Consider the following 5979-nt stretch of genomic DNA (forward strand, 5'->3'; position numbering starts at 1 on the left):
CCTCCCCCCTAGGTTGCATAGGGGTGGGGCTCTGTTTGAAGTTTGTTCTCACTATATCTCAAGTACTGGATGGATCTTTCTGAAATTTCATATGTATTTACAGCACCTACTTCATACCAATTATTTTAAACATATTCAGGTGAGCGATACAGGCCCTCTGGGCCTCTTATTATCAAAGTATTCCATTTTGGGTACAGTTTCTTTTTGGGTACCCTCACCCTACACCCTTGCGATGAAAGAAGATCACCTTCTAATCCAGGGAAACAGTACGATGCAAAAGAATAAATTTTCGATCATATTTCTTAACATGGAAAACTATATGATCAACTGAATTATTAGGGAATAAATGAGTAAAATTTGTCAGAAATTGTCAAAAGTTTGTTTAATGAAGAAAATTATTAATATGCTGTCAAGGCATTTTCATAAACTGACTTTCTAATAGTATATGATGAAGTGTTCCATTTTTGGTACTCGACCAGCAAAACAAATTCTAAGTGAACCTGACGCACTATAAATAGACACACATGCTGTTGATACCCAAGAAATACATAAGATGAAGGCTTAAGGCATGCTTTGTTTCATTACAGTAAAAAAATCAGTCTTTCAGAAACTTGATTTTAATTTTTTTCTTTAAAAGGTGTTCCATTTTGGGTAGCCTCAACCTAGTACTCTGAGGGCGAATACACATGAAGTTTGATAACCATGCGACTTATACTTGCTAGTAAATGGAGCTAAACGCAAAGTGCGCCCAAGGTAACCTGGTTTGAGTGGTCCATTCCGGCACCCACCACCCCTTACGTAAACCAGCTGCTAAGTACTGTCGGAGTTATTATGTGTACCATACCTGAATCGCGACAAGAAGACAGTAGTCCCTGCTCCATGGACTCTACAGCTGCTACTATGTTCTCAAATGGGTCATCGGTCAGAAACTCTGCCTTCCCTTGTGCCACATCAATTACACTGATGTGAATAATATGACCTATCAACAAAATACTGTATATCACATTAAGTTTCAGAACTAGTTTAATTTTGAAGCTATTACATTTCGAGCTGTCTTCACCTGTTTCCGCAACTAAATTCAATGGGTCCTAGGTTTCTGAGAAAATTGAAATTTCGTCAAAAAAAATCTTTGCACAATTACCTACAACTTTCTAATGTATATGAGTTAACAAAAAGTCTACGTTTTTTTGTTTTTTTTGGGGGGGGGGGGGGGGGGGGAATGGGCATGTTCAGTCGCCTGATGTGTCTATGACTCTGAACTTTAACCACGTGACCTTACAACTTGGCTGAAATATTATGTTCTACAATTTTGCAAATATAGAAGTGTATACAAAAAGTGAACCGTTAATGAGAAATTGGGCATTTTTTGTCTTTTGAAGTGTCAGTGACATTTAACTTTAACCTCTATGACCTCGAAACTTTGCCAACACATTTTTCGTATAATTCTTTGCAACTAGTTTATGTTTATACAGAAAGTGTACCATTTTTTAGGAAACTTTCCATTTTTTGTTTCCAGGGTGTCGGTGTATGTTTACTGGTTTTTAGGAACTTTGCAATCTCAGTCTCCCCAAGTGTCCACGACCTTGACCTTTGAACCTGTGACATAGAAACTTTGCGGAAATATTCCTTGCATTACTTCCTACAAAAAGTTACCGTTTTTATTGAAATTCGAAAATTCAGATTCTTGCCATGTTTCATGTTTCATTTCTCATGACCTTGAACAATATATGTACCAATTATAATGTATTTCCATATACTGCTAGTTATTTGTTAACAAAAAGTTTGCCGTTTTTCAGTTAACAAACTAGTTTTATAAAATAATAACCAATGTCATCTACTTACGTTATATACAGATACATTTTTATTTTTATACATCTGAAAGAGCAAAAAATCCACCGTCTTATCCGACCCCGATGAAAAGTATAATTTTGGGCACCGATTTGGAAGTTTATATTTGTTCAGGACTGAATCTTTATTGCAATGCATGTAAATTGACCTCATATCAGCCGATCCCAGCCATCTTACTCGAACAGCATTCATCAGCCATGATTAAGTACTGTATGTAACAGCACATGTGATTGGTCCATTCATTTATGACACTTTAACGCGTTAAAAAAATAAGTACAACATTCAACGCGTTAAACTTGGGAAGCATTTTATCGCGTTAAAATATTTTTGATTGTTTAACGCGATAAAAGTATATATTTAACGTGATAGCATTTGACGCGTTAAATTGTTGTTTAACGCGTTAAATCTAATTTAACGCGTTAAATGATGTTTTAACGCGTTAACTGCTAACGCGTTAGTTTATCTCGTTTTTGACATGAACGGCCTTTCATAGTATGTACCCTGAGCTGAAGGCGATGGGTACATAAGGTCCTGCCAGTACATAATATAACGTCACAAATGAAACTCGTCACAAATTTTTCATTTTTACTCAGAATATCAAACTGTATCTAGAAAACAGTTAAAGAGGTTATAGGAATTATGAAATTATTATCGAGATATGTATAATTTAATAATTGTTTTCATGCCTGAATCGGTTTTCTTGGCTGGTTCGGGCCGGTCCGGGTCTGGCGTACGAAAATTTACTTCGGCACTTTCTAAACATGGCTGAGTTGAACTTTCGACTCTAAGGACTGCTGAACTTCAGAACGAATGATTAAATGGAAACACATGACGGGGATGATATTATCTCATCACACCGAACAATTTTCTGGAGAATAAGTGTGTTTTCTGGTAGGTTACGTATACCTGGCTGCAGATCTTGCGTCTGCTCACAACAGCACAGGTGTTTGAAATTTTGACTGTAAATGGAGATAAATATCATTGTAAAAATCGGGGTATTACTATAAAAAAACTCCCTTAGTGCCTCTATCCCTACCCCCACCCCCTTTTTCTCTGTCTCACTTCACTTCCATGCCTGATCTAATTTTCTCACTCCTCTCCGGTCCTAAGATAAATTTTATTTAATAACATAAGCTCTATATATAGATCTAGAGCCCTTGTCCGACATTCATGTTACATACAAAGACATTCACGCTTGGACAAATCAAAGGGATTTCATCCTAATTTGGTCTGGAGCAACCTTGGCCCAAGGGGTCTCAGTTTGTATAAACGGTGGGTGTGGTGCCCCTGGGGGCAGAGGGGTGGGCTGAATAGGGGAAATAGAGGTAAAACCTTCAACATCCTTCTACTGTAGGAATTAAGGAATTCATCCTAATTTGGTCTGGGGCAACCTTGGGCAAAGAGGTCTCAGTTTGTATAAACGGTGGGTATGGTCCCCCTGGGGGCAGAGGGGTGGGCCGAATAGGGTAAATAGAGGTAAAACATTTAAAATCCTTCTTCTACTGTAGGGATTAAGAGATTTCATCCTTATTTAGTCTGGAGCATACTTAGGCCAAGGGAATTCAATTTTGTATAAATGGTGGGTGTGGTCCCCCTGGGGGCAGAGGGGTAGGGCCGAATAGGGTATATTGAGGTAAACCTTACAAATCCGTCTTCTTCCATAGGGATAAAGGCATTTTATCTCAATTTTATCTGGAGCATGCTTGCGCCAAGGGGACTCAATTTTGTATAAATGCTTGGTGTGGCTCTTCAGGGGGAGAGAGATGGGGCCGAAAACGGGAAATAGAGGTAAAATCTTTAAAATCCTTCATCTACCATAGAGATAAAGGGATTTCATCCTAATTTGGTCTGGAACATTCTTCGGCCGAAGACTCAATTTTGTCTAAATGGTTGGTGTGGCCCCTCTGGGGGCAGAGGGGTTCTGCCAAATAGGGGAAATAGAGGTAAACATTTTAAATTATTCTTCCATTGTTGGAATTAAGGGATTTCATCCTAATTTGGTCTGAAGCAACCATGGGCAAAGGGGTCTCANTGGGGGTGGGCGAGTAGGATAAATTGAGGTAAACCTTAACAATCCTTCTCCAACCATAGGGATTATGGGATTTCAACCTAATTTGGTCTGGAGCATGCTTGCACCAAGGGGACTCCATTTTGTATAAATGGTTGGTGTGGCCTCTCTGGGGGCAGAGGGGTGGGGCTAAATAGGGGAAATAGAGGTAAAACCTTTAAAATCCTTCTTCTACTACGTATACCATAAGGAAGGGATTAAGGGAATTCATCCTAATTTAGTCTGGAGCAACCTCGGGCGAAGAGGTCTCAGTTTTGTATAAACGGTGGGTATGGTACCCCTGGGGGCAGAGGGGTGGGGCCAAATAGGGAAAAAGAGGTAAAACATTTAAAATCCTTCTCCTACCATAGGGATTTAGGGATTTCGTCAAAATTTTGTCTGGAGCATGCTTGCGACAAGGGGACTCCATTCTGTATAAATGTTTGGTGTGGCCCTTCTGGGGGCAGAGAGGTGGGGCCGAATAGGGGAAATAGAGGTAAAACCTTTAGAATTCTTCTACTGTAAGAGATTTTATCCTAATTTAGTCTGGAGTTTCTTTGGGCCAAATGGACTTAATTTTGTATAAGCAGTGGGTTTGGTCTCCAAGGCGGCAGCAGGGTGGGGCCCAATAGGGGAAATAGAGGTAAAACCTTTAAAATCCTTCTTCTACTCTTTGGAGTAAGGGATTTTATCCTAAATTGGGCTGGAGCAACCTTCAGTATTATCAATATGTAACATATATGACTGTACTTGATGATAATTAAGGGACATCACGTGAAGAGCCATATTGTTTTAGTGAATGTATGTGACTTGTTGTATGCACTTCCACTTATGGTACCTTGCTATCCACATTTTCGTAGTCCGTTCCAAATGTCCAGTCTGACCACTTGCAAAGTTTCCAAAGGGGACCCCAGAAAGGGGACCTCAGGCAACTGCAACTTCTTAACGCATTAAGTCTGTGTTGAAACTTATTGAATCAATAATTATTTATAATCAGAATTTTAATTGCACACATGCCAATATTCAGAATTTGAATGAAGAAGTATTTGATCGCATCTTGGCATTATCTATAGACACCAAGAAATATCTATTGCCGGAATATGACCGGTACAAATGGATACAGGGCTAAATACCTTCCCACATCCATGAGACAAACCTTTCTGTAAAAAGGGATATCCACGAGACGAATATCACTTTTCAAATGTTTTCATAAAGTGTATATATGCATTGACAAGTATAAAATAGAGAAACGTTTGTGATTTTTTTTATAGATCAATGTCTTGTCTATCCATTAAGTTCGGGCTAGTGGATTTTTGGTGTCTACTAGCCCCGGGCTCACGACCGCACATTTTGCCTGGGAAAATATATTGTATTTCATCAACTTTGTGTGTAGTGTGTCTGCTGATCAGCTCCGGAGCAAATATTACTGCAATATTCGTTACCTAGCTAATTATATATCAGAGTGTATATTTATCGTTTTACAGTTAAAAACGGGTCAGTTTATATTATTAGAATTAACATGATACTCTCGGCAATGAAGCATGATTTTGTAATACATATATTTTTTAGCTCTAACAGAACCCTGTAAATAATGATGATGCTTTGTGTGGGTGAAATAAAGTGAGTACCTGTGTACAGGTCGGATATCAAATTTCGGGTACCTGGGACCGAAATTCTGTACCTGTGACAGCCCAAATTACGTGTCCAGCTCGTTCATTGGTATGAGTTATACTGTCTATAAATCTATGTAATGTGTCTTCACATACATATCAATCTAAAACAAATTTGCCACGAAACCTCCTGGGTCCTGGTCAAAATGAGAGCCAGAAGGTTTTATGTACGTATATGTAGCAAGGGTGTTGCTGGATGCTGAGTCAAAAATAGGGAAATATTGGCAACATAACTTTTAATGAGAACATTATTTTTCGTCCCTCGTTTGAAGGCTTGTTTCAATGTTGACTGAGCTATGTTAACAAAGGTCAAACAATGATGTAGTACGATATACATACCGGGATATTTTTAAAGATAAGTTTGTTCATCTTTTAACTTTTTTCTTTAACAGATAACCAATTTTATAAAAGAAA

The sequence above is a fragment of the Mizuhopecten yessoensis genome, unplaced genomic scaffold, assembly GCF_002113885.1.
Source record: "Mizuhopecten yessoensis strain PY_sf001 unplaced genomic scaffold, ASM211388v2 scaffold923, whole genome shotgun sequence".
Taxonomy (NCBI): Eukaryota; Metazoa; Mollusca; class Bivalvia; order Pectinida; family Pectinidae; genus Mizuhopecten; species Mizuhopecten yessoensis.